This window comes from Erithacus rubecula, assembly GCF_903797595.1.
Source record: "Erithacus rubecula genome assembly, contig: scaffold_285_arrow_ctg1, whole genome shotgun sequence".
Lineage (NCBI taxonomy): Eukaryota > Metazoa > Chordata > Aves > Passeriformes > Muscicapidae > Erithacus > Erithacus rubecula.
The window spans coordinates 26,724-53,026 of record NW_027636040.1 but is presented as its reverse complement, the minus strand read 5'-3'; the positions used below and the strand labels follow the sequence as shown (position 1 = coordinate 53,026).

General features: G+C 45.8%; 1 long non-coding RNA gene across 2 annotated transcripts; it reads right to left on the bottom strand.

Moving 5' to 3' along the window:
* Nucleotides 1–6,169: 6,169 nt before the first annotated feature.
* On the bottom strand, nt 6,170–13,339 carry LOC306815910. Of its 2 annotated transcripts, none has more exons than XR_013777520.1 (3): nt 13,192–13,339; nt 11,542–11,632; nt 6,170–6,331 (listed from the first exon to the last, which is right to left on the bottom strand). It is a non-coding gene; the product is annotated as an uncharacterized lncRNA (long non-coding RNA). The 2 variants fall into 2 exon arrangements; XR_013777521.1 differs by lacking the exon at nt 6,170–6,331 and adding an exon at nt 10,079–10,296.
* Nucleotides 13,340–26,303: the final 12,964 nt, after the last annotated feature.

Sequence of the window (26,303 nt, the reverse complement as noted above, 5' to 3'; positions counted from 1 at the left end):
GGCTCAGGCTAGCCTGAAAAGTGCATACATACACTAAAAGATACTTATAGTTCCGTGCCTTCGGTAATTCTGAAAAATCTACTTGTCAGTAATTTCCTGGTTTTGGTCCCATTTGTAGTTTCCTTGTCTGACTGAATACAATTTTGACCAATTTAACGTTTTGGGCATTCCAGTCCTAATTCCTTTCACTAACAATTCCTGATATTCCCTGATAGATTTTCTTCCCTCACCACTGTTTGGATCCCATTCTGGATCATTGTTCGGCACCAAGCCACCCACGGCTCTCCCAACCGAATGCAGCCCGGTTACCTCCCGAGCACGCTCCCCCACTGCCCGCAACACCATTTCCCCCTCGGTGGAACCCACTAAGGCATCCAACAAAACCTACAAGTCATTTCAATCTGGACTCCGAGCCCTAACAATCACCCTGACCACCCGCGCCACTTCTCCAGGACTCTCACGGCAACCACCTGCTGATTGCCTCCGAATCACCAGATTTCCTAGGGAGAAAGGCACCTTTACAAGCACCTTTTCTCCTTGGGGTCCCATAGCTTCCCTTAAGGGGGCAATAAGCCGGGGTTCCCCATGATTTTTTTTTACGTCCTTATCTAGTTCGAGCCGCGAGCGGGGCACCTCGTCGACCCTGGGGAGAAACAGGGGAAGGGGCTGGGGAACGCACAACAACTTTCCCAACATTCCCTGGCACTACCGCCATTCCCGCCACCTCCTCCTCTTCCCCCCCCCCCCCCCTTCCCTTCCTTCTCCTCTTCACTGCTCTCCGGCAACGGCGGACACAGAGAGGAATGGGGTGAAACAGAGGGGAGGGGTGAGACAGCCGGAGGGGGTGAGACAGCAGGAGGGGACGAAGCAGCAGGCACATCGGGTGATATCATTAAAGACAAATCTTTCTCTGGTCGAGAGGTTAAGGCTAAGCACTGGACACACTTAGATCTTCCTTTACAACCCCCCCCCACACTCAGGTTCTTTCATTTCCAATACCATTATTCCACATTCAGTCTGCCACTCCTTCTTGCGGCGCAGCAAATAAAACAAATCTAAATACTGTATCTCATCCCATTCTTCATTTTCCCTTAAATACTGCATTAATGAGTTCAGGGTATCATAATTCACAGTACCATTTTCTGGCCATGCCGGCCCCTCTCGCTCATATTTTGGCCATTAATGATTACGATAATCAAACCCTTTACTTTTCTACTTTTTCAACAGACATCCTAACGGTGTATTTCCGGGTATACCCTTAGAGTACTGAACCATAAATTTGAATGCTTTAAATGGCATTTTGAACCGGTTTCACTTACAACTGTACAACAACTCGGCAACCGATCGCAACAACTAATATGCAGCAACGTACAGAACAATAATAACCACAATTAATATTAACAGTTTAACAGAATCAATCATACCACATACTCACACTCACACAACAGAAATAAATAAATACCAGAATAAATACCAGACCAATCCAACTTGCCACTTCTCGACGCCGCGAGGGGCAAGTGCCGGACCTGCGCAGCTTTCGCCGCGTCTGACAGCCGGCGCCTAGGCTTTCCAGACCAACCAGACGTCTTAGCCCAACCCTGCGAGGATCGCCGCCTCGTCTTATGAGCAGGCACCCAAAACCAGAAACAGAAAATAAAGCACCTTCGGGCTTACCTTTTGCAGTCGTCCGCCAGGCGCGGGGGTCGGGCACGAACCGATGACTCCCCGAGAATCACTCGGTGCCGGCGTGGAGTGGATCAGAACGCGAACCGCCCCAGCCACCTTCGGAGTCCTGCCGCGGTCGCCAGAAAACTGTTGCCCGATCCGAAGAAAACACAAACAACCGAAGTCGTTTATGCGGTGCTTTATTGAGGCCTCGGGAGCCCGTGGACTAGCGTCCAAAGACAGAGCCCCATTTGACAGAAAATTCACAGGGTTTTTATATGTTTCTTTACATGATTTCTTCATCTTAACAGATTCTTACTTCATTTTTGATACCTGGTACCATAATCTCTCTGACATTTAAGATTTTGCCAAAAGGTACATTCCCTAGATAAATGGATACACTCCTTAAGATAAGTAATTATTTCTCAACTACACTGCTTATATTACAAAATTTGCTATAAAGTTCATCTGCCGGTTACATGCGGCCTACCAAGCCTTAGCATAACTACTACTAATGTCAACTAATATCGATTACTAAGGTTTATTATTATTTTAATACAATTTATTGTATCAAAATGGCAACAGTGTTGTTACTTGTGTTTGTCTATAAAGAAAATACAGCTATCCTAGTTTGTGAGGAGCTTGTCTCCTCAAAAATTCTAATGCAGACATTCATTTGGGATGTATGTAAGATGTCATAATGTAACTGTTTCAAATTCTTACTCTAATTTATTTTCTTTAAACCTTAAAAATATTGATTGATTGATCAATCGATTGCTTGCAGAAACCCTTGGAATACTTTTCAGACTGGCTGAGAAATTACAAACACGCTTTTCTGGAATGCTTGTACAAACACAGTTACTGAGGCTGCTGTGAATGTGCAGGAGCTTTTCACAGATGTTGGACTCTTCCTATGGGGCACAGGCATTAGCACAGGGATGTTTTGACACCACCCTGTTTGCAGTAGTCTACAACCCGTGATTAACCCTGCCCCACTGACAGTTCCCTGGCATGTGCAGATGCCTCCAGGTGGCCAGAAGAGACATCAGGCTCCTTGGCAGCGTTCCCAAAAAGGCCACAGGACAAATGGGAACATCACTCTCACTCACCCAGCCAGACTGTCCCACAGACTCTGAATTTGGGCATTGCAGGGATCAATCCAACAGATCACCTGCACTTCTCCAAAGCCTGAGCAGAGCTTTGCTGAGAGTTCAGCACTGCCCACAGTGCCCGGGGCTGACACTGAGCGAGCCCTGCATGGGCTGCTGCCCCAGCACCATCCAAGGCTGCCTGGCTGGCACAGCAGGAGCTGGTCCCACTGCCAGGGGTTTATCCCGTCCCTGGAGGAGCTCTTGGAGCCCTGAGAGGAGCACACGGCACTGAGCACGGGCTGCTGAACTTCCATGTCCTTGTTCGTGACACTCTGGGACAGGCTCGGATCAACGGGCCAGAATGATCTGAGCAGGGCAGATGCTGGTTTTATCCACACCTGGGCCAAACAGCACCGTAGGAAAAGTATCACTGGCAGCTGTTCTTGGTTTGGCCATTTTTATGGTGAGGAATACATTTGTATCCCAATTCAGCTTTATTTGACTGTGCAGTTTCTGGGAGCACTAAAATTATTTTCACAAACATAAGAAAATTGTATGACTGTAATTTTAAGTGCACATAAAGCTAAATGTAAACAATCCTTATATTAGATAGGAGTTGCCTGCCTTAAAGAACCTATGACTTTGCACCTATTATTTCACTGATTTTGTATCTTTCAGAGGAAGCAGCACAGTTCATTTGAACGAAGCCCTTCCTTACACTTAAGAGAAAAAACAAGTTGTATGAGAGCTCTGCCAGCTGTGAATGCATGAAGAATTGTACTGCTATGGAAGTGTACACTATTTAACTACATTTTTAGGAGAAGAGCTAGTATATAAATTCATTAATGAAGGAAAGTACCGGAATTTGAATTTTTCTTGTATAATATCAATTTCCCAATAGGTTTTGTGACTGTATTTTTCCCTGTATGCAGACTTCCCTGGCAGTGACATCTGTGCTGAGTGCTGGATTGGATATCTTGGTCTGGGGAGATGCCTTTAGTTCATGGCACACACAGGTCTCAAGAGGGTGTCCGGGTGTCCCTGTGCTCTGGCACCAGCTGAGGTGTGCAGCACTTCTAGGGCTGCCTCCAGGTGTGATGAGCTCGAGTTAAAGCTGTGCCTTCTGCTGAGCAGCTGCTGCCACCTGACAAGGAACAGCTTGGCCTAATATAATAAACAGAGGCATCTACATTTCTTACTAATCCCAGGGTCTGATAGAATGGTTCTTCATCCTGCTGTGATCACTGAATCACAGGGTTAATTTCTACAAATGTCCCACTTTGTCTGCTTTATCCCTGCCAGCTCCATGAGCCTCGATATCCTGCTGCTCAACTTCCTTGAGAAAAACTGTCCTTTCCTTGGAACAAGGTTCTTCACTAACAGTTTGACTCAAAAGTTGCTCACTGATGTCTCTCTGATTCCCAAGTTATTTCAGATCTACAGCTGCCTTTTAGGGATATACCCTGCTGCTCATTTGATTTCTGAGGGATCTTCTTTTACTATTTTCAGGACTGAGCTAGAAGAAGCAAGTCAAGGTTCAAGGGAAGGACTTGTGTTTCCTACTTCATCCAGGGTCATTTAATTTGAAAAGTTTTAGACTTGGATTTTGAACAGTGAATTGTCTTTGGGCCAGATTTAAAAATCTCTCAACACACTCATGTTTTCAACATGCAAGCTTTTACACTCAGATTAGTCTCTTTCACTGAATGTTAGTAAAAAATTGAATGGGTGATGAGCCCTCCATTTAGTGTTTTTCCTTAATGAAAATTCCATAGTGATGCTGAATAAAGTGCTTGATTTGGATACTCCTGGAAACTCCATGCTTTCTTTCTCCCCTTCCTTCCTTCAATGTATGGAATACCAACATTTATGTCATGAGAGTTTTTCCCCATGTGTTTGTTTGAAGATCATGCATGTAGTAATGTTAAAATCATCTGATATAGAATCATTTTCCCACATACTTAATTTTTGCCTCCAACTGCATCCCACCTAGACATCTTTTTCACCTACTTCCACTCTGATAATTGACCAGTCTTTTCTCTCTTGGATCACTAATTTGTCCAAATAAGACTAAAATGCAATGATCCCTTGAAACATGGTCATCTAGTCACTATAGTTTCATATTTCCCCATTTATTAGGTATCAGGACTTAATTCTGACATGTAATAAATAGTATTTCAGCTTGAAGAGGCAGAGGACATGAATTCAATTGAAATCAGTGCATTAATTTTGTCTTCAGATTCTTCATGAACTGTTTCAAGTTTGGATGAACAATTAATGCATCAGTGACTTTAACAGACAGGGAAAAGATGATGATGAGTAAGCAAATAATGGCTTGCTTCAGCACACAGCAGGCTGAAGTTTAAAAAGTGAATTTCATCATGTTTTGGAGGTTTTGAAGAAGAAAAGGGAGAATAAAAATCTTTAAACCTTTGCAAGTCTCCTACATAATTATGCCAGTGTTAATGTGAGAATCTACAGAGTATCCTGCTTAATGATATACGTAGGTGTGGAGGTTTTTTATTCATTCATGGGTATATTTGTGGAAATAATCATAGATAAATGACTTTTTTCTAACCCTTTACAGGAATATTTGCATCTCATGTACATTCATGCTCTAAACTCTATGTGCTGTGGAAAGAACACTAGTGCTTAGATAGCATGGTTTCCTTCCAGAAAACTCTTTTTTCCTATTGATTTGAAACTTGTGCCCTGTTCTGCCTGGGTCAGCACAGCAGTGCCACTCTGTCTCCAGATGGAAGTTGTCTTTCCCTTTCTTCATCCTGTTCTGAAATCACCTTGAATTCCTGCCTCCCACAGCTCTGCCCACTGACAAATAAGTGCAGCACCAGTCCATTGTCTCCATACCTGTGCATTATTTGATGCCATTCTACAGAACCTGGTGGAGATGTGTGGGCTGTGAAAGTATTCAAGGATTTCTGTATTTTCACACCTGAATATTGTCACAAATTTAATAATGCCTCTTCTGCCTAATGCAAACTGTTTAAATTCATATGAAGTTCAAAAAACACACCTATAATTATTATAATAAAAAATTTAATTTTGCCACAATACTTGCTTCAAATGTGCACAATTTCATATTAGAGGTACTGGGCTTCCACCTCGTACTGAAATATTTTAATTCAAAGGATAAACCAAGAGGCTTGAAGAAAAGAATGGACCAGATGAAAGCCTCTCTAAATACCATACAAGTCCAAATGAGCAAAGGAGTTATCAACAGTGAAATTTCTTTATTTTTCAAGTTCAATACTAACTTCTTTCTACTTCTAAAACTTCCTATACTTCTTCCATCTAATCCTACATTTTCAACAAATAATCAACTGCTCAGTTCCAATGTAAACTACAGTTCTATATTAACCTATATAATCCTAAAAGCCTAATCTCAAATTTGAAATAAAAATCCAGAGGTCACTGGTTTTTATGGCTGAAGCAGATGTGTGGTGCCAGGACTCCACTTATTGCTTGTCAAATTCAGATATTCGGCTCTGAATATGGGACAGCTTTTTGTGGAGGTACTGGCACCTGCTCTTCATTTCAGAGTAGCTGGGGCTACCCTGTGAAGGAGAAAGCAAAAGAAAATTAGGGCATGCAAACATTTCTGCAGAGTTTAGAATCTGATGTCCTTTGCTTTAAAAAAGCCTTGAGCCACACTCAGCAGTAACCATGGCCCTGCAGGTCTGGTGCCACACATACCTGCTGTAACTGCTGATAATCTGTCAGGATTCGATGAAGCAGCATCTTCAAAAAGAAAAAAAAAAAAAAAAAGAATGTTTCACTCCAACCATAAAATGCAAACCTATGCAAAACACTAAAAGAGCCCTCAGTTTGACTGTAGAGATTTTCTTCCCTGTGAGCCACCACTCTTCTGGGAGCTTGGCAAAAACCAATCCCCAGCTCCAGCATCCCCCAAGATCTGCAATTAAGCCTCTCAATAGGGAACAGAAGGAGCACATGCTCCAAGACTCTGCTTGGGACACACCTCACCTTACTCTTTGTTCACAGACAGCTCAAACAGGGTGTTTTGGGCAGGGTCTCACAAAAATCAGACCCAGCCCAAGCAGTGTCTGAGCACATATGCCAATGCTGCAGTTTCCCTTTGTCTCACTGAGCAGCTCCAGGGAATCCAAGTCATTGCTGGGATGAAACACACTCCTCACAGTTTTATCTTTCTTTACCTGATAGGCTTCAGACCCTGGAATCAGACTCTTCCATTGCTCATAAAACTGTGTAAAATCTTTGTTGATCTTATCAATCTGAAAATGTAAATTCCTGTATTCCTCATACTCTGCATTGAAGTCATCCTTGTAGTGCTGGCGTTGCTCCAAGGAGACTATGGCAATGTATTTTCTAAAGGAAAAAAATGGATCATTTTTCTGTGAGTGAACTCTAAGAGAACATTCTAATGTGTTCCTATTCCATAAAGCACATGTGTAGTTTTGCACCAACCACGTGGCAAATGTCAAACAGAGACTCCCAAGGTTCGAGTTAGTTGCTCTGGGACTGACTGTTTCTACAGGCAAGTTCTTTGCTTTAAGAGGATGTAGTCAGGTCACTCCAGAAATCTGCCACATTTCTATGACACTTAGTTACTAATAGTTTATATTGTAGAGGTTCTCTTCATTAGCAAGTGAAGCACATTTAGAAAATATTGGCACTTCTTTCAAATATCAAATGACCAACAAAGACCACAACTTCAGGAAGAGAATAAACATTGCTAAGCTATATTATCTTTCTATATAGGAAAAACTTTTAAATATACATTTACTTTTGAGAACCCATCTGAAATACATTTTTGGCAGGAACTGAATTTATGGTTCTGGTTACACAGAGTTGAACTTATGAGCTCCATTGATGTCTGCCTGTCTAACAGCAAAGCAGAGTTCATGATAATATTTGATTCTTCTAGTGGACAGCATTTACAAAACTGAGCCTTGATCAGAGGTGCTTGTAATGCAGCCATTAAAAACAAACTCTGTATAAGTCTGAAAGTGCAACTACAAAACGCAAACCACATCAGCTCCTAACGAGGGTAAAACTCATTAATGCCTGAAGCCTCTGATGGGTGAAAAATTTTCTTCATTCCCTTCTCATTCAAATAAAAATGAGTGAGGTTTACCAAGCTCGTGATACAAATCCAAGAAGAAGTGTCAATGAGAATAATAGACACCACTTCCCAACACTGACACACCAATGCTTCTGCTCCTCCTGGCCTGCACACCAGCTTCTTTTGAATGACAAAAACTCCCTCACACGGGAAAAAATCCTTGTAAACACCCTGAGATTAATTGCTACAAGCATTAAAACATTAACAAGTTGAAATTCAGTACCAGGACAGAGAGCAGCTTGTGCCAGGGATGCATCCCAGGCCAGATGCACCTGACTGCTGTGCTGGTGTGTTCTGAAATCCACAGATGTCTTTCAACATCTGGGGAGGTACTAGAGAAGAAATAGCCTGGACTTCTGGGTTCTGCCCAGTGACATTTCCTGGCAAGAGTCCTTGCACAGGCCTCACTCAGCTGCTCCCCTGCAGGACCACCTTGCCCTCAGCCTTCCCACGGAGCATCCCTGGCTGTATCCAATGTGACCCAGGGCCCTGCAGTGCCTGCTCCAAAGGGCACAGCTGCCCCAGAGCCCCAGGGCTGCAGGAGGCCTGGGTGCCCTTGCCAACATCACTGCTCTGACAGCAGCTGGCAGCCATTCCAGTGTTTGATACCACACACACACAGTTCTGCCTCCCCTCCTGCACTGCAAATACAAGGGGGGGATGCAGCACCACTGCTGCAGCTGACCCTGAGCAACTGCACTGCAGGAAGGGAGGGCCAGCCCAGCCTGAACCCACCTCGGTGTTCATTTCAGCTCTTAGCCGTGCAGGGCCAGCAAAACCTTCTCAACATCATCCTTTCAAAACTGGGAAGAGCTTCACAGGGCACCCACTGCGAGTGGCAAGGCTCAACTGCTCTTTCACTCACCTCAAGTAGTCTGCTTGGGTGTTTGTGGCAGAGCATGTGGAGACAATGGAAGTTTGTTTTCCTTCTCCTGCAGAAAAGCAGAATTTTTGACACTCTTCATCAGGAGATCTTTCAAAAGCCAAAAAATACCCACTGGATGGTCTTGTAAAAGTCCTTCAGAGCTTTGTTATCACAGTAAATTACTCTGAAAAAAGCTCCAAAAATCAATAATGGGGCACACAGAATTTTCTCTCCAGTAGCCAGTTCTGGGCTGTAGAAAGAAGGCATGGCCACTTTTCTCTACTGCACTACCATGGTGTAAAGCCCAGCTCAGCTTTTCTGTTTTGAATGCATGAGGTGGCATCTCTACAGCCATTCCAGTCATGCAGCAGCAGATGCAGTTTCACAAAAGACAACAGCTTGAGATAGACAGAGGGGGAGAGAGAGTGATGAACATGGAGGTTCTAAAAAGAAATAGAGAAAAAGGCTGGAGTTCTTCTCATGCCATGTTTTATGGCCACTTCCTTGTCCATTCCAGAGGCCCAAAGTTCCCATGAAACAAAGTTTGGATGAAAATTTTCTGCACTCTTGTCAGCAGGAGAGTCACAGTATGTTCAATACAACCTGTAAGAAGAGCTTTGCTGTGAGCATTTCATTTCCAAAAGTGCATTTGCTCTCATGGCTCAGTCAGCACAAAAGCTGCAGCCTAAGCCCCAACTTGAAACACAGTCCAGATTTTTCCTTCACCAGCTGCTCTGAATTTTGTGGCTCCTGAAGAACAATGCTCGCATGTTTTTAGACTCAAGCAAGAATCTTTTTCTTGCTGTAGAGACTGTGTGTAAGGAAAAGACACTTGCATCCCTTCCAGCCCGAGATCTAAGAGCAGCTGTGACCATCTGTACCTGTGGGTACTCAAATCTTGGGCAGTATAAAGGTGGTACCTCCAGAGCCACTTGGGGACCCCCACCACTGACAAGACCAAGGGTGAAGATGGACTGGCTGTACCACAGAGAATCCATGTGGTGGTGATGATTTCATACCTAATGTTTCTCTCTTCTCTACACCCCACCTCTCCTTCTCTTATTCCTTTCTATCTCTCTGGGTTCCATTTACTGTTAATAACATCTGTACAATTGAAAAGGATCTCACTTGTTGCCTAATTTGGGTAGGAGCTCCTCTGAATAACCAAATCTTTACACCACAGTTCTCCAGGGAGGAGTTAGGAAAAGCAGCATATTAATACCTTCATCGAAATCCAAAGGATGTGACTGCTTCAGCCTTCCCAATTCATTTTTCTCTCCGTTTGAATTGGAGATCTCCATCTGCTCCATGGCAGGCTCTGGGACTCTAGAACTCTGGAACTTGTTGTTCTGGTGCACCTCATGGGTGCAGGGGGAAATGGAGCCAACCCTTGGAGACATGTTCTGATTACAAAGGGCTGTGGAAGGCAGCACCCAGGAGGAAGAGAGACCTCCAGCTGCTGGCTGGACGTGACTGGTGAACTGCTGGTGACCAATTCGCCTCTTCTTGCTCAGCACAGGACTGGTGAAGTCAGAAGCCAGAGGCCGTTTCTGCATCAATAACAAAATAATTAATTCATTAATCTATCATCAGGATCAGGATTTGCTCCCATTTGTAAAATAGCAGCATTTCTGAAGTGCCAATGGTTAAAAACAAATTTTCCTTAAATAAAAAGATCATTCATGCTCTATGTCATTCCTACTTTCTCATCAAGACTTCAAGTTTGTAGCTAAAAGGCTTTGGTAGAAAGGCACTCCCTTCAGCAGCTCTATCTAAGGCTTCCCCAAAATGGGGAGGTCCAGTTGTTTTTTTCTAGCTCCCAATTCATGCTTGTACACAGCTCTTGCTGTCACACATACACATATGATTTACTAAAGAGTCTGTTTTAGCTGTCTCCCTGTTAAAGACAAGATCAGTGCATCACTGACACAACCCAGGAGTACAGGGTGTTGTGGTTGGTTGTGAATTCTCATCAGGATGATGAAAAAAGACATCAGTCACATGTCAGGATAATCTTGTGCTTTTAGGTGCAGTTGCCTTCACTCCAGCAGCCACTCCACTCTTTAAACTCAAAAGCTGATGGCTGAAATATTCTTTACTTTATACAAGAGACTTTCACAAGTGGTGACTTATGAGCTCTTCCATTTTCTTCAGTTCACTTCCATCTCTCAGCTCCTCCCAAGGACCTTCTCAAAGGTGCTGGCTCACATGGCACAGCACACGGCCACAAGCTCCTCACTCCCACAGCAAAATCCAGGACTGAGGATTGAGTAGAACAGGACAGCCATGCTGTTCCCAGGCAGGGCAAAGGAGGAGAGAAATTAAGGCAGAGAAGGGAGTGAGGGAATATCACACTTCTCTAGAACCTGTGCTGGTCCTGTCACATGGATAGTGTAGATCTGGAGTAAACAATGAGAATGAAAGCAAGAGAGAGGGAAAAGGAAGCCAGAGGGCCCCATCTGCCCCACCCTTTTATGTACAGCAGCCTCTTATGTACAGTAGTCTTTTGTCCCAGTTTTGTCATGCATGCAGAGCCAGCCCTTTGAGTCCTTCTGCAGGGAATGAGTTGAGAGTGGGGACTGAGCTCAAGTCTCCAGGCAGAGCAGAAAGTTGGCTCAGGACAGTGCTGCTGCACCCCTGCAGGATCCTCTCTTCTGATCACAACCTTCCTGCCAAAGCAGTCAGAATGCCTGAGGCACAACATGCTTTGGCCTGGTCACATCACAGCTTTTACACCATCAGCAGAGGGCCAAACCTTAATACACAATAGAGAATGTTAAAAATGCACCAAATACCTGAGCAGGTCTTGCTGGAGCATGTGTCTCAGAAGGTCCTGGAGATGGTGCTTGCCTGGTGCTGGTGGGGTTCTGAGATGGAGTTGATTTGCTGTGAGGGTGGTGAAACATTTCATGTTCCAAGGCCTCAATATCAACAGTCATAGTTCTTTTGTTTCAGGTTATACAGACATTCAGTGTCAGGAGCCAAGGAAACAGCATGAAGCTGATTTGAGGGAGCTTTAGGCTGGATATCAGGAAAACATTCTTGCCCCAGAGAGCGCCCAAGCTCTGGAACAGGCTCTCGTGGCCCCTGGTCACTGTAGCAGGAGCTCAAGAAGCATTTGGACAACAGTCTTGGGCACAGGGTGTGATTCTTGTGGTGTCCTGTGCAGGGCCAGGGAGTTGGACTGCAGGACCCTGATGGGTTGCTGCTGACTCAGCATATTCTAACAAGTGAGGCTTCATCTCCCAGGGTGTTTGTTCTGAAGAGTCTCTTCTCCTTCCTCTAAAGACTGAACTTACCTAGCAAGTATCACCTTCAACTTCTCCCTATCCATTTCAGTGTAGCCAGGCCAATCAGTCTGAAGGGTCTGAAACAGATGTTCCTTCAGACTGAAGGAATTATCCTTTAGATTCAGGTTGGCTACCTACAGGCAGACATTTCAGAAAACAAACCTTTATTATGGTTGCTAAATGCAAACTACAGAAATCCAGCTGGTTCTGAACACCTCTTTGTGTTCACCCAACTGGAACTGAACAATATCCTTTGACACAGAGAGGATTTATTCCTCTATCACATGAGTTTTAAGCTGAATCAAAGTATCACTGATTGGAAACAAGTGAGTATTCATATTTCATAAGTGTTCCTTTCAAAACAACATTTAGTGCCACAATGTGTAAGCAGAGCTGGTCAGGCCCAGTGTCCCTCCCTCTTCATGTGGCAGAGCCAGGGTTCATTCCTGCAGAGTCCTTCTATGAGAAAGTCATGCTCTTGTCTTGTTCTATTCCTTTGACAGTAAATGAGGTTCATATCTTTCTCAAGACAAATACAAAATCTACTCAAAAAGGTAAAATGAGGTAGTAAAACCTCAAGACCACTGATATGAAGTGTGCTGGTTTAGACTTCATCACCTGACACTGCTGAGAGTTCCTGCTGAGATGGAGACAGGAAAATCTCCATCAATTTGACTGCTATAACACATTAAATAACTCAACAACACACCACCATCATCTCTCAAAATCTGCCCTTTTTCTTTCTTTGAAAACATAATAAACACTGATATTGCTCTGGTGGTCTCTGTTGATGTCTGTCTCTCATTATAAAAAATGCAAAGTAACAAATATACCCAGAATCAAGAATTCATGTCTTAAAACCAGAACTAAGATTGTGTTGGAAAGGGAAGCAAGTATGTGAATCCATTTAAGAAGCAACTCTGTGCATCCAAAACTGTGTCCATCTGAATTATCCCCCCGGACGTTGCTCATAGCAAAAGAGGAAATATTCTGATGATCTATGAATGTTTGCATAATTCAACAACAGCCATGTTGAACAGGAAATATTTTAAAAGGAAAGTTTCTTATTTAAACAGTGGAGGAACAAGTAAAAATTAAGGATAAAAGAACAACGTGGCGGAAGAAAATTGCTGGAGCCAAACTGCACAATCTCACCTGCTGGAGGATCTTGCCAAGGGTTCCCTTGTCCTTTTGCATGACTCCATCTCTCTGCAAGCGGGCAAGTAACTCTGGCTTCTTGTACGTCCTCAGAGCAAGCAAATGAATCACCCTGTCCCTGTAGGGTCGGCGATAAACAGCAGTGCAAGGACTCTCTTCACTCTCTGCTGGCTTCATGGCTGTTTCCTTCTTCTCAGGTGCACAATGTGAAATGTTTGGTTGGGCTCTTATGATGTCTACTTGTTTTCCAAAGGAAACGAAAACAGAAAAAGAAATGTCATAAGGGGAGTTTGGGAGAAGGCAAGCAAGCTGATTTAAAATTATGATGGAATTCTTTGAGACAGAGCTGAACTTGCATATCCTTGTGGATCACTGTGAGGTCAGAATATTCTCTGATTCTGTAACAAAGCCCAATCCCTGACTGGCACTACGTGGAGCATGTTGCAAGGGCACCCTCTACCCTACCAGCAACCAGACCTGTCTCACCTGAGTTCCTCTGTGCCAGGCCAAAGCAAAATTTGCCAGCCCCAGTTCCACAATTGTCTCACTACTGCCACTCTTCAATACCAATTGCTCAATGTGAAGTATTCCCTTAGGATCTATGCAAACTCTCACCAAGAATCACAGAAATCATCATTCACATGTGAAACAGCACATCCCTAATGAGAAATTTGTGGGTTTAATTTTGTCTCTCCAAAAAGACACAACACTGTCACCTTAAAATGCTCTGCACTAAGCTAAGGCAGAGCAAGAGCTGCACTTTCAGTGAGTGACCATCACTGAGCCTCCAATGCAGCCAAGAGTTCAAGGAGAAAGCCATCCTTTCCCAATTGCTGGAATTTATAGGCAAGGGCTTCCCTTGAAATCCAATGCCTGAGTACAACTGAATTGGCCAGAGCTCAGCTGACAAACCAGGTGAGAGTGGTTCCCAAAAAGATCACAAGGTTTGGGCAGCACTCCAGGCTGGGATTTATCTGGTACTAAGGAAGCACATGCTGGAGTGAGCTCCAAGAAGAATTTCAACTGCAAAAGCTGAATTTTGACTCGAACAGGCACCAAAACCCTTTGTGTTTTCCTCAGCTCTAGATGCAATTGTTTGCATAGGTGTGAAATGGAAACAGTTTACCTCAGGTTACTCAGATGTAACAAAATTTGGATTGTGTCCTGAACTCATTATTTAGTCTAGAATGTGCCACCTTGGAGCTCAAACATCGCTACAATGTCTACTGGCATAAGCATACTTTTTAACAAAAACAACCTACTGCCATCCAACTGCTTCATTCTGAAAACAAAAGTGGCTGGCAGGGAAGCTAAAAAGGTATTCATCTGAAATTTGCCTGAACTTTTAATGCAATTGAAGTATTCACTTGCAAAGATCGCAAAAGAAATATTCAACAGTCTTCTAGAAATCCCTCAATTTTTTGCTTGTGAGAATGTCACTTGTGACTTGTGCTTGTGAGAGTGTCATTTGCACGAAGTGCTGCCTCAGCACAATTCCACTAATGTTTCTGTTTCAGTCATCAGCAGTGGCAGAGCTTAGGACAGGGACTGGGCATGAAGGGGAACTGGGAGTCACCTGAACTTTGCATCCTTTTATGTCAGCTTCATGAATGAGTTTGCTCTAAGAGCATCCGTGCATTTATAAAAGAATGGGAACAAATCACGTAAGGTGCCAAACACATCAACTTGGATTATTATGCAGCTTTTCATTGCTTGTTTAGCCTACATTTTCTCCTGGTTACTGAATTTAAATAACTTTGCAATTAATTGTTTAATTAATCATAGGCAGTGTGTTCATCTTAACCATTGTAATTTTCTGCCTTACAAAGTAAGTAGCTAGGTGTCTTTTGGCAATCTATTGTCAGAGTTGGATTGTTAGATCCCCAAAGTTTTTCATTTTTCTAAACTAACCCTGATAACATTCGATAAACAAAGCCTGAAGGCTTCAAAATCTGGATACCTTGAATCTAAACTTCAAGCCCTCCAAGAACACATTGGAATGGCCAGAACATAAAGAAGAAACTAATAAAGACATTTCAGCCTCACAGGTCAAAAGAACTTTTGTGGGGAAAAAAACTAAAAACAGACTGAAAAAAAGGGACTAATTTGCATGAGAAGGGAGAAATCAACATCCAATACAAGAGAGAACAATAAGTAGTAAATGAGGAGTGTGTATCATTTAGAACCAATGGACAGGAATTTCTATGTTTACTGAAAATATATCAGTAAGTGTAAATGCTTAGAAAGTGGCATGTATGTGGCTGGAGCTCTCCCCTATGCAGCAGAGCTGGCAATAAAATAATGTCTACTTCCAATACTAAAAAAATAACTGCTCCTGGGTTTCATTTATCCTTACATTCTTGGTGACCCTGGTCTAAATATGGAGCAATGAGGAGTGCACTCATTTTGAGCAAGAGCCATTCCCAGAGCATGAATTGAGTGGTGTCAGAGCAGGGGGAATCTCCCCCTTGCACTGGCAGCTCCTCAGTGTCATCCCTGGGAGTCGCTTCCCCCGGGGCTGCCTCAAAGGGGCCGTGGGGCACCAGTGGGGCCCAGCCCTGCCCAGCTGGTCCCGCAGGGTCAGCAGCACCTGGCACCAGCACCATGGCCAAGCCCTGACCCAGAGCCGACCCCAGAGCCCGGCACAGCCCCTCAGCTGCTGGTGCTGCCCCTCTGGGTCCCCCTGAGGGGCATGGCAGCGGCCGTGGGGGCTCTGCGGGATGCAGAGCGGGCTGGGCCCTGCGGAGCACAGTGGATCGTGCCCAGGCCCGCAGCTCCGCCATCCCGCCCTGCCTCGGCTGATCCGCTGCCACACACACACTGATCCTGCAGCAACATCTGCAACATGGGCAATATGTGCTAGGAAAATATGTGTTCTTTGTTGTTTGGCCTTTCTGGCTTTCAAGGCTCATTAACAGAAACAGACATTTTCTCCATGAAACAAGAAGCAGCCAACAAGCTCCAAGCGATGGCCTGGCCTTGGAAAGGCAGGTTACTTGTTGGCTGAATTGCCTTATTCATGTGTGGGGCTTGATAGGCTTCAGTGGCCTCAGACCTAGGGGAGGTTAGCAAGGCTTGGGAAGATGAATGCACCTCGGATGGTGGACACAAAGAATTCAGAATTGCACAAGGACATTTGGCAGAACCCTTAAGACAAGACCCAAATGAATAAAGCCAATGCAGCAACTGTGTTGAATCAGCTCTGTTGGGTAAAATGTCATTCCAGCAGGGGCAGACCATGGCCACCCACTCAAGAAATGTCTTACTATAAAAGAAGAAAGAGACTGAGCATGCAGAGTAATTAGCATGAGAAGCAAGAAGATCTGTACCCAACAGCAGACAGAATGCTGATTATGAAGAGAATACCGTAACCTACAGTCAATGAACGTGAATAGCTTTGCTGGCTAAAACATATAAATACTGAAACATTCTGGTGTTTCTGGTGCTGACTTTGTGAATTGATCACTGAGCCCCCCCTTTCTGCACAGAACTGTAAATATTTACCTCCACTCAGGTGTGGATCAGCCTCTTGAGCAGCAGGTGTGAGCTCCAACCAGTGTGGAGCAGCACTCGCTAAAGGCTCTGACACCTCCGCTCTCGCTGCAGCCGCGGAAGGGTCTGACCCGTCCTGCCTGTGCTGGTGACAATGGCCACGTGTCCTTGGAAACGGGGAGTTCCATGTTCCAGGCTGGGTGGGATGTCACTGAGGAGCCGCATGGGACACACCCGGGACAGATGGAATTCCCAATGGGCACACCTGGGCATGCCCTGCCCTGTCCCATGACTGACTCAGCTCATTTCCAATGCAGGAAGGGGCACTCCGGCAACCCCAGTTGCTGCAGCTGTGCAAACCAGGGCTGATTAAGTGTTTCTGCACAAAAGTGCTGTACTTGGCTGCCTCCAAGGTGAAGGTGCAGCTTAACACCTCTCACTAGGGCAGCAAGGTGCAGCCCTCCCAGCACTGGTCGATCCTGTGAATTTATGCAAAGCAGCCCAAGCTTCCCTACAGCAAACACAAAATAGCCTGGGAAGTTCTCCTGAGTCACAAAGCAGGAGAAATTCCCCAGGTGGGTCGATCCTGCTGTTGGCTGGTCAGTCTGTGACATCTTATGATTGAGAAACATTAATACACAAAAAACACACTTTTGAGTCAATATTAATAGAGGAGGTAATATCAATTCTGCTTTCTAACTGGAAGACTCCAGAGGCAGATATGGAAAAATGACCATCCCACATAGGGTGAAAGTGGTTTTATAAGTCTGGAAAATTAGCATGATTGACAAGAATTCCCAAGGAGAAGCACAATAATGAGGAAATTTCCTCCTTTTCTTTCCACCTCTTCTGGAGCCCCTCTTTCTTGCTACTAGCTGTACTAGCTGTACAGGCTATACCTACTTTATGAGAAAGTACCTTGAGAACATGTTTTAACCCTGGTTCACAGAGGAGCTAACATAGGATAGGAGCCTTTGGGATGTGTTTTGTCCTTCTGCCTATCAGGAGAGGAAAAGTACTGAAGTTACCCCGGAACTATGTAACCATACAACAGTAGTGTACAAATCTATGAATACATATGAAGGGAAAAAATAGCAAAAACTATTTGGGCATCAGAAGGAGATACTTCCCCATTCCTAATCATACCAAAACCACTATTAATGGAACTTTCCATTTGAAAAAAAAATGCTCAAAGGCAACGTAGCATTTATTCACAGGATTACAAGGAAGGGAACCTCCCAATGGAGTTGAGGTTTGATACAGTTTTTATTCTGAGACCCACTCAGAACTTGAACTAGAGTGTCATCCTGCAATGATCATCACCACCTCTTGAACTGCCTCCATGGATTCACTGCAGGGATCAGAGATGCCAGTCTGGAGAGAGGCTCAGCTGGCTTCAAATATGGATGCTGCCCAAAGGGAAAATAACAACAACAAAGGAACAATTACTTTGAAAACTCAGTACTCACAGGATCAAGAGGGATTCTTTGGGTTCCAGAAACAGGCAGATATAGGACTGACAGGACCATCTGCACCTCTGCCTTCATGACCTTGCTATCACAGGCCAATACAGCCCACAGTCCCACTAGTCCATTCAAGGTGTCTTCAGCAGCAGCAGCAGCAGGAGTGGCACAGCTCCAAAAGCATCAGGCAGCAGTTCCCATTCCCTGTGTGTGCATGGCAGCGGGGCCAGCACTGCCGGGGCCAGGGCGAGTGGAGAGCAGGGGCAGCACCGACCCCGACGAGCCACTGCTCTGACACTGCCACGGGACCCACTGGGACCAGGGGCGGGAGGTGCCCCCGAGCACTGAGATGGTTTTGGCAGCGCAGCAAGGCAGCTCAGGTGCCTGCCTGAGCCTTGAGTGGGCAGCAGCCAGCTCTGCCAGCAGCACCACATGGCCAGAGAGCTGCTGTGCTTCAGACTCACAGCCACGGCCACCCAGCAGGACAATTCCCATGTCACAGCTTCAGAGAGCTTTCCTCTTACCCTGGTGGATCCCAGGGAAAACTTTTGGACACTGTGACAGAGAATCTGCTTGTCCAAGATACTGATGACTCCACTCACAAGGAACTCAGCACAAGCAGAGCCTGAGCAATCCCTGTGGGAACAGCTGAGGATTCCATTGCAGCTGAGGGGACAGGATCACTGCCTGGGAAAGGACAATTCCAGGGAAGTACTAAGGCCTCAACAACAAGCCCTAAGCCAAAGCTGACTTCCAGATAAACCTTCTAACCAAATATTATATTTATATGCACTCATTAACAAAATATGCATGATCATTACCAGTATATGTATGAATCTGCTTTTAGTGAAACAGGCGTTTACCTTTCTACATTTAGAAACCGGACAAGGCCACAGAACTAGATATCTCTATCTGGTTGTGTTTGAAGTTATATGGTGAAAGTAAACTCTCTTAGTATCTCCCTGAGCCCTGGATTAGAGGAGAATGAAACCAGATGTTCCCACACTAGAAGTTATGGTGACTTGTTTATTCAAGGGTGTAAAATCTGGGCCCTCTCACAGCAAAGTTGATGGCTTTGCCTCTGGGTTGGCAAATTACAAAGGAATTTCCATTTTCTGGCAGTGCCTCTCCAATCCTTTGCTGTGACAGGGGCTCCCCAGGTGATGTGTCTGGACAATGGCCAAGTATTTGGGTAATTGGTGTTGTATCTTTCTTAGTCCCTACAGGCCATTTTTGTAGTAATAATGCAGTGCATTGCACAGGTTATCCTTTTGTATTTCTTTGCTGCATTCACTTCAGTAAATGACACTTATTCTGTAAATTGCTGTGGGTCCCTTGGTGCTGATCCTGCCTACTGGCAAAAGAGCAGCCCATTCACTTCAGAGTTGGACTTGGTGGAGGCACAAAATTGTGGGCGGGGCTGCGGCAGCCACACACAAGATGGCGGCTGGGGCTGAGGCAGCCACAGACAAGATGGCGGCCGGGGCTGAGGGTGTCCCTCCAGTGAGCTCTGCAGCTCCTGCTGGCCCAGCCTCGGCCCTGGGGCAGCGCAGGGCGGGCAGAGCTCCCCTCTCAGCCCTCTCTTTAAATGGACATGAACAGACACCCGGGGACAGACACAGTGTGGCACCTTTGGTCTGTGCACACAAACATACACCAGGCAGTTTGTAACGTCGGCTGGCAGTATTTTGATGTCAAGGCAATTCAAATAGGTGAAAATAGGAAGAAACTCCAGAGTTTAAAGATTTTAAAATAAACCCCCCTTTTTTTTTCAGTTTGGTTGGGTTTTTTCTCTCCATTTTTTTTCTTTTTCCCCAAAAGAGGGCCTAAAGCATTTCCTGTGCAGGTGGATTTCAGTGAGCATAAAGAGGCATCACAGCCTGTTTCCTCCATGCTGCAGTCGTAGTGACTGTGAGGTGATGAAGATGGAGATGGGATCTGCTTGAAGCCGACTGTGCCGTGGGTGCTCACCTGGAATGTGTATCCCTCAGACACCTACTATTTAAAACACTATGAAGACTCTGTAAAATTGAAGTACAAACCAAAACTGCAGCAGGAAGTCCATTGTGGTTTAGGTTGTTTTTAATGAGGTTCTTCAAGTTGAGCACAGACTTTGTGTTCAGCAGATACACAAGCAAGGGCGTCTTGGGCTGAAGCTCTGGCACCCATTATTTTGAGGAGGGGATTGCAGGAATATAAGAAAAGAAGCCCATCAACTACTGAAGAGAAACAGTCACTGAAAGGAACCAGAGGGTAAAAAAATGTGAGGGGGGAAAAGAAAATATGAGGTGCCAAGTGTGAGAAATGTGAGTGGAAGTAGGAGAGAAGTGGGAGGGAAGAAAAGGGTAGGAAACCTGAGTGGAAAAGGATGAAAAGAGCTGTGTGTGTAACTAAGTGCTGATCTCCCTTGAGTGGCTTTACTTTCCTTCTTTCAAAATGACTGAAAATCATAATGCAAAAGATAAAGCTGCATTTTTCGCTTTGCTAGCTAAGTATAATGCCAGACCCTCCCAAGGGGGAGAAGATTGGGTGCACAGTAACTAGTTTAATTTAGAAAATGTGATTGATAGGATACATTCTTTGCAACATGAAACAAAATTCAAACTGGGCAGAAATAAGACCATTCTCTGCTCAGTTTTGGGGGCCCGTCTTACAGCAGCTGTAGAAACTCGCTTTATGCCAAGAAGTGAAGAAAGAACAATTATTGACTCCCTACAGAATTTAGTGGAAATTTTGCAAGAACAATGAGATGAAAAAAGGAATGAGAATCATGCTTTGAGAGATGAGATTCATTCTTTAAGAGCTGCCCTAAGACAAGAACACACCAACACTTTAAAACACACTGATTTACCAAAAGAAACAGAAGAGAAAGAAACTAATCAATTATATCTTCAAAGAGAACTAACTCTGATGAAAAATAGTGGGGAACATTGCTGCCCTAGCTTGAAACCTGTGGTTAAAACAGAATACAATTGTATCAATGATGAGAATTTGGACCCACAAATAACCACTACAAAAATCCTGTACACTACTACTGAATTATGAGAACAAGAAGCTAGTGGGTGCTGGGGCCTTGGAGCTCTCTTGACAATGGGTGACTGTCACGGTGTGACTAAAGGGTTTGCCAATTTTAAATATTTAATTTTCTTTAGAGATAGGATTTAGGAGTAAAGACAATGCAGGCTCAACATTTAAAAAGAAAGTACAAGAAGAAATGTATTAATAACACAAGAAAAAATTATTCAGAATAAGATTCCTAGATTATTCCCTCCTCCCTTCACTCCACTTTTTTACCAACCACATACAGAGAACACTTCAGTCTGTTATCCACTCAAATAATCATTTCCGTTCACTTAAGAGAGAAAAGTTCCTTTTTCTGCTTCAGACTTAGGGGGATGTCTTCACCTTCACAGTCTGCATTCGCCGGGGACATACAGAACTATGAATTTTCCTCTCATTCCCACAGTCCTTCCAGAGCCGTGTTATGGGTTATGATGCATACATGGGGTACTACTTTGAAAGGCAGGCTGCTGAAAAACAAAATCCTCTTCATCATCTTCTCTATCAAATGCCTCTGTTCATATTCCAGTCCCAAAACAGACAGTTCAATTTCCCGAGGCAAGGAAAGTCTTCAACTCAAGCACCCATCCTCCCCAAGTATATTTTACAGTTTAAAGGAATTTTAGTGAAGTCACAATCCCCTCATAGCCCCCCCAAAAAAATTGTTTTCAGCTACTTATCAGTGCATCTTTTCGATCTCTTCCCATCAGGAACTTTATCTTCATTCCTCCGACCTCTCTGGACTCCATGCTTTATTTCTTCTCATAAAGGGGGTTCAGGAGATCGAGAATCTTATCCAGGGATAAAGAAGTTAAAATTGTATCCAGATCATTAAGAGGAAAGCATGGGGCCGCTGCCGGGAGGTCCATGCAGCCCGCCGAGCCAAGCCGGGGCCCGGCTAAGGGCTCCCCGCAGAAGCGGTGCCGGGCAGGGGGGCCGAGCCGAGACCCCGCAGAGCCGGGGCCGGGCCGGGATGCCAGGTCGGGCTGGGCCCCAGAGCGAGCCCGGAGCCGGGCCGGGCCCCGGCCAGAGCCCTCCGCTCCTCCGGAGGGCGGAAGCCGAAAGACCCACCAGAGCTTCAGCCACTGTGATTTGTGAAAGAGAAATAACTTCTCATTGGTTTCCCCAGCTGTCCATCACCAAATCAGCTCTCTGATTGGTGCCAGCAGCCCACAGGAGAAGCCCCGGGAGATGGGACAGCCCCCTCCATTCCCGGACCACACGGAGCTTTTTATTTCCTGAGGGGAAGCCAACCCTCCCCGCAAGCACGTGAAACCAACACAATATATTTAATTATATAACCCTAAGCTCAGTGCGCCTGCGCTCCCTGCGAGGTCACACAGTGAACACTGAGGAAGACCCAGAGCCTTCATCGGAAACAAGACCCCGAAAGGAGGAGAGACCCCGACCACTGGTGACGCATGGCAACACAACACAGGGACGTGAATTTTGGGAAGAGAACTGAGGAGGAGCTTTCCAGAGACTTCTGTATTAATATGTATTAGTAAATAGTATGTAAGTGAGATTTTTAGCTCAATTGGTTTGGTACAGTGTGAGAGGAAGGGCCCTGCCCGTACCCCCGGTCAGTTTTGCTTCTGCTTTATTCGAACCAAACCTCAATTATACTAAATTACTCACTGCCAGATTTTGTATTTACTTAAATCTATGTAACTAATATATTTTGATTGTATTCATTTATATACAATTGCTGTTATTATTAATAAATTGCTGCTAAAGTTAACCTTGTTGTTTTGATGAATTGGACAAAATAGAACATTGCTATTTATAACATTTTCTGAGTCTCTGAGAGATTTTTGGGCAGTCATGGCCTCCAATTCTCACCTTCAAGGAGTCCATGAGGAGCCTGTGTTGGGGATGGACCTCAGTGGGACCCATTAATGCTTTGAGACACTTTGGGTTTTTCTTCTGACTGGGGCTCCTGGAAAGGTTTGTGCAATCTCTTCTCAGGCCCTGAGGTTCAAGGGCTCAGCACCAAATGCACCACGGGGCTCACTGGGATCAAGTCAGTCCTGACAAACCATGGCTCTGCCTTTCTTTCCCTCTGGTCCAGTGCAGTTGATTAGGAAAGTTTTTTCTACAGTTATGAAGAAATATTTCAAAGAGCTTTTTAGAAATAAGTGTTCCTATTTTAAAGAGTGTCTTTTATTACTGTTTCTCTTCAGAGCAGAGTTGATTGCAGCGTTCTGTGATTGGTATTGATCCAGGGTCTCTCTTCAGGAGATCTGGCCTGCTCAGAGAAGCTCTACCTTGAGGTCTGATCCAGTGTGGACAACCTTGCTCCACATTGCCCAACCCCATCCTGTCTGTCCTCAATCACCTGGGATCTGCTTTGCTTGGAGATCTGGCAGCATTCAGGGAAACAGGGGTTTTCTTCCTTTTCTCTTTTTGAAGCAATCTAAAACTCCTGAGTTTCCCCATTACAAACAGACACCCTTCTTAAGTGTGTGCCAAGGAGGTTTCTCTTTCCAAGGCAGAGCCATGCAAGATCTGTTTTAGGCCTTTGGACTCCTTGGTTCCACAAGGCCCTGTTGTGTCACCATGGACTCTGGGTTCTGTGAGGCTCTGCAGTGTCACAATGGATGTTTGGTTCCATTGAGCCCCACAGTATCACAGTGCTCTTCTTTTTCCTGTGGCAACCAGCAGCAAACCCCACTGGCAGAGCCACATGCCTGGGAAGAAGGAGGATGGGGGACATTTGGAGTGATGGTTTTTGTCTTCCTACGTCACAGTGCTGTGGGGTGGGGCCCTGCTGTCCTGGAGATGGCTGAACAGCGGCCTGCCCATGGAAGGGGGAAGAGACAACAACCTCTGTCCATGGAACTACAACAGCAGAGAGGTCAGGCCAAAGGCTGGCTTTAAAAGTCTGTTAGCAGCAGAGGAAACATCAATGTGAGAGGAAAGATGTGTGCTAATGTCTTTACAAATCACTTCATGGGTGAAGGGATGGCTGTTAGGGTCTTTGAAATGGGTTGTAAAGTTTCTACTAGCTTTGGGCAGCAGGTTTGTTACTGGGCCCACACAGCTTGGCTCCTGAACCAGACAAGAGTCTGCACAAGGCTGAACTTCTGAACTTCAGGGGAGAAATGCCAGATTCAAGGGGGAATATGGGGTACACGGGTTGGGAAGGCTGTATCTTCCGAGTACCTTGGCCAACGGGGAAGGGAAGAGGGCAAAGTGTGGCCGGGAGTTAAGGATAAAAGGAGGTTGCACTCTCTGAAGCCTCGAGAGAGAAAAATCTGTGGGTGTGTGCCCTGTAAAGATGCCACCTCCTAGGACAGTGGCTGCCTTTGGTGCACCAAATGTTTCCTCTCAACTGACATCAGGAAACTGGGATGGTGAGTTTTGTTTCCCATGGAAAAGAGCCAACGTTGATATCCAGGGGCCTCTAAGTGGGACTGGGCTTCCACCTCCTAAAATTTCATAGGGTGCAGGATTTCTCCCAGACCAAAGCTGCCAACTCCTAGGACCATGGCTGCATTTGGTTTGCCAAAAGCCTCCTCTGAACTTATGTCAGGAAACTGGGATGGTTAGATTTGTTTCCCATGGAAAGGACCCATCAGGTTCCGATAGCTGGGACTGGGCTACCACCCTCTCAAAGTCCATATGGCGCAGGATTTCTCCCAGACCAAAGCTGCCATATCCTTGGGCCGTGGCTGCCATTGGACTGTCAAATGCCTTCTCCTATGTGACATCTGGAAACTGGGACAGTGAGAATAATGTCCTGTGGAAAATAGCCACCATTCCTATTCAGGGGCCTTAGCCAGGAGTGGGTTTCTGCCAGCTAAAATTCCATACGGCACAAGATTCCTGCCGGACCAAAGCTGCCACCACCGAGAAGCCCGGCTGCCTTTGTTGCGCCAAACGCCTCCTCCTAACTGACATCTGGAAACGGGGATGCTGATTTTGTTTCCTGTGGATAAGATCAACCGTTCATGTGCAGAGAACACAGGCCAGCCCTGCGCTCCCCAGGCAGGGAAAGCCCCGGGATGCCCCAGAGGATGGAGCACGGCCGCTGCGGGGTGTCTGCCCGGCCCCTCTGCCGTCCTGTCCCTGCCACGTCCACAGTGGGTGCCATGGGGCCAAGCTGGCAGCAGCCATCAGCCTTGAGGCAAGACCTTGAAGTTCACAGTGTTGTGGAACTGAAGCTTCAGCACAGAGACCTTTCCAACCTGATCTGCCCTCGTTCCTCTGAGTCTCTGCACAGAACACGGCGCGGAACAGAATGGCAGGAGGGGCCTGTGTGTCCCAGGGCTCTGGATTTGCACTGCTTGAGCTCCACAGAGATGCAGGCAAAGTGAAGAAGCCAAACTTTATTGATGGAAAGCAAAGCAAAGGGATGAGCTGAAGGGGAACAAAAGGGATGGGCACAGTCTGAGGACTGGAGGGAGGGAGCAGGACTGCTGGGAAAGGATTGAGAGTGGCCTGGCAAGCTCTTTCTCCAGCTCCCTCTTTGCTCTTGGTGGAGGTAGAACATTCCACAGGAAAGCAACTGGTGCCACAAGGAGTGGGCGGCATCAGGCAGCTCTGGGGGGAACCCTCAGGACTGCTGTATCCTGAGGGAACACCGTTGGCCTTGACCTGTAGGCACCTGCAAAAGCTTCAAATCGGCTGCCTCAGCTTCCAGGACCTCTCTTGGCCACATCCTGATGTGTGTGCAGGACAACTGCGAGGCACTGCTGGGACCCCGCGGGACAGGGGCAGCTGTCTCGTGTGCACGTAGCACCCCGTCACGGAGCTGGGCTCATCCCAAAACCACATCAACCATCTGGTGTCAGCAGAGAGGAGCAAGGAGCACTGGGCTGGCTCCTCGCAGGGTGTCTCAGCTGGGCTTGCTCCACAACACGCCCCCGTTTGAAGGGCTGCTAATGCCCAGCTGCCAGAAATGCCATCCTTGTTCTCTCCAAGGCGCACAGGAAGAGCCAATGAGCAGGATGCCTTGGGAGGCAAATCCTCCAAGCCTTTGCTGAGGCCAGGGACACAGCAAGATCAGCCAAGACTCTCCACGTTGCCTGGCCCACACAGCCCAGCTCGGTGCTGGCCCTGGCCCACAGCAGCTTCCACCAAGCGAGAGGC